Source organism: Panthera uncia, chromosome D1 (genome assembly GCF_023721935.1).
Source record: "Panthera uncia isolate 11264 chromosome D1, Puncia_PCG_1.0, whole genome shotgun sequence".
Lineage (NCBI taxonomy): Eukaryota > Metazoa > Chordata > Mammalia > Carnivora > Felidae > Panthera > Panthera uncia.
The window spans coordinates 296045-299379 of record NC_064808.1 but is presented as its reverse complement, the minus strand read 5'-3'; positions in this window follow the sequence as shown (position 1 = coordinate 299379).

Below are 3335 nucleotides of genomic sequence, written 5' to 3'. Positions count from 1 at the left end.
AACGTGCGTACGAATCTTGTTAAAGAACTTGTTAAAACAGAGAGTCTGGCTTAGCAGGCTTGGGTGGGGGCTGAGAGTGTGCACTTCCCACACAGTCCCAGGTCGTGCTGACACAGCTGGCTACGGGGTGCGAGGAGACAACCACCAGAATGTTCGTTGCAACACAGCTGCGTGGAGAAAAACTTGCAAACGAGCTAAATGTCCATCAGTAGAGTAATGGCAACGGAACCGGTCTGTTCCTCCAGTGCAAACCTACACACACAGCAGCTAAAACGGGTGGACGGGGGCACCCGCCTCAACAAGGATAAACAGGCTGGCGCGTGCAAAACAAAAAAAGCAAATTGAAGGAGAAATGTTGTGCCATGATGCTCATACAGAAATATTGAAAAGCGCACAAGATAATACTATCTGCTGTATGCAGGACTTATACGTGCCATGAAATGATAAAGCCAGAACCGAGAAGACGTCCCCCACTCAGCGCCTGCCTCCCACCAGGACCCCGATGTGGTTCTTCCAGCCTGAAGCAAACACAGAGACCTGCTGACATGGTTGGGTCCAGAGTTAAAAACAGGTGTCTGTTCTGTCATTACACGTGTTTGGCAGGGTTTTGTTTTTGTTTTGTTTTGTTTTTTTTACATCATAATTAAAAACCAGGAAAGAAAATAATCTGAAATGTGTTATGAAAAACACACAGAAGGATGCTGCTCCCTGAACTGGTTGTAATAATCAAACTATGGAAATAATCTATCACATAAATATAGAAACTTGGTCCAAATATCACCGCGCGTCCATCAAATGCAACACCACACAGACGTTTATCACCTGGTTATGGTGAACCTCGTCCAGGTTCACCGAGCTCTGGGTCAGAAGGTGAGGGCGCTAGGTCAGAGGCTGGGAGGGCGGGGGAGCTTCCTGGGGCGACCGGAAAGCTCTAGGTCCAAGCCCACCTGCTTGGACAACCGGGATACGCATTTTATTGTTAACAATGCCTTGACTTAAAAAAAAAAAAAATCTGGTTGTGGGGAAAACAATGCCACGGCTACACGTTTATTGTGTGTCTTTGGCTGAAACGCCGAGCTGCAAATCGGCAAAAAAAAAAAAAAAAAAAAAAAATGGACCCCGTTTTTCTTTCTGTGTGGCGAGGACGCAGGAAGGAAAGTCCACCCCGCGCGTCCTCTCTGGTCGGGCGCAGGCGGGCGGCAGGGGGCGCGCACGGACCGCCCGCGTCAGCCCGACCCGGCGCGCCGTCCTCCAGGCGGGGGACCGACCCGACCCCGACGCTGCCCTGAGCCGGGTCCCGCTCCACCGCTGGGGGCCCGGGCCCGCGTGGCCCGCCGCGATCACCCGCGGGGAGCCCGGGCCCAGCGGGCAGCGGGCTTGGACCTGGCCCGGCCTCACAAGGCGACCCCTGGCTGGGGAGCTGGGAACCCCACTTCCTTCCACGCACCGCCCAGCGCCCGGGCCCACCGCAGCCCCCTCCCCCAGCCGCCCCTGCCCCTGCGCATCTCGTTAGGGCATGAGTCTCCGCGCCCAGGCCGCTGGCCCTCCGAGGGGGCCTAGGGGGCGCGGACAGAATCCAGCACGGGGCTGGAAAGAACCTAGGGCAGAGCTAGCGGCCTGGGAAACTCGCAGTGCCTCCCTAAACCTCTGCCTCCTTGTTGCAAAACTCCAGGTTTTAAGTGCTCCTTTGCACCAGAAATGACAGAACTGGAGAATAATCATGGCCCATACATACTTCCCTGGCCAGGTCCAGCCCCAGAAAGCTGCACGCCACCCCCACCCACTCATCTACAGCTTCCAGAAGGAAGTGAGGACATCATCGCCCGCCCCTCAATTTACTGCCACCTGCTCAGGCCTAGCTAGGAGCTGCCCAGGGCACAGCCAGAGTTCTTTGGGGCCATGGGCACTCCCAGGCCACGTGCAAGTGCTGACCACGTCCCGGCTGGGCAGAAGAGGAGCCCACTTGAACACCTTCCCCCCTGGCCAGGGAGCAAACCCAACTCCTCAATCTAAAGACCAACAAACCCCAACTCCTGCCGCTCCCAGGCCCTTCTGGCTCTCTCTGTGCTCCCTCCCCAAGGGCCTCATGTGCTCCCTCCAGCCACCTGGCCCCATCTGGGCTCAGCCTGAATCCCCCTGTCCCCTCCTGGGGCTCAGCCTCCCCACTCTTCAGACATGGAGTGAACCCAAACATAGCAGGGTCCCAGGGAAGCCCCCACCCACCACTGTCCCGGCCATGCATCTGGGCTGGGCATTCCCAGGAGCTCAGGGTCTGCCTCTGGCTAGCAGATCACGGAAAGAGGAAAGACCTCAATCCAGTCCCAGCCCCAGCCCCAGCCCCAGCCCCAGATAGCCCCCAGGTTACCAGTGCTCCCTTCCAGGACAGGCCCAGTTGACTGTTTATCCTCGGTGTTGGCTCTGTGCCAGGAACACATCCTCTCCCCTCCCCCCCCCTCCCCGCACCCCCCTGCACCACATATACACACAACTACCCTGACATTCTTCAGGCCAGCAAGAAAGGAGGCCCCACACACTTACTACACACCTACTCTGTGCAAAGCCCTGAGGCTGTAGGTGGCTCAGCCTGCTTGGGAGAACTGAGGGTCAGAAGGGGGGACCCTCCAGAGCCCTGCCCAGGACCCACCTGCTACCCAATGCCCTCCTGCACTCCCACACAGAGCTCTGCGGTCCAGAGTGCCCATCCTGGCCCAGGACAAGACAGGCCAGTTGTGCCTGGCACATTTTTTGTGACCCTTCTTCAACCAAGGATGGCTGAGAGCCACCTCCTAGCTCTCTCCCTCCTTGGGAAGGTGCTGCACTCCCTGGGGGCCAAAGCCCCTCTCAGAGCCCCTAGGTGGCCCTGGGAGACCTGCCAAGGGTGGGCGCCTCAGGCTAGAGGAAAGATCACCTCACTCTCCATCGGCCAGAAGGGGTTTTAGAAACATCCGAGCTGTCTGGTCACACCTCCCACCAAAAAATAAATTACCTTCAAAGCCTCCCGTCAGTGTCAGCTCACGGCAGTGGTCTTTGTCGTCTTTCTCAGAGCTAACATCCCAGTGCCCCACACAGGGCCCGGCTGGAGAAGGTGCTCAGTAATCAGTAGGTGTGTGGGTGCATATCTTCTCGCGGCTCTCCTGCCTCCTGCTCTCTGACCTCCTCCAGGTCTAGGGACCATCCAGGTCTTTCCTGCCTGGGGGGTAGGGAGGGGTCCCTTCTGCACCACGGATGCCTCCCCAGCCTCCAGACCACCTCCTGGGGTGGCCTCCAGGCTGCCCACCGCCCGTGTGTCTCTGACCCCTGTTTGTTTCCGGCCCAACCCTGCTCAAGGTGTAATT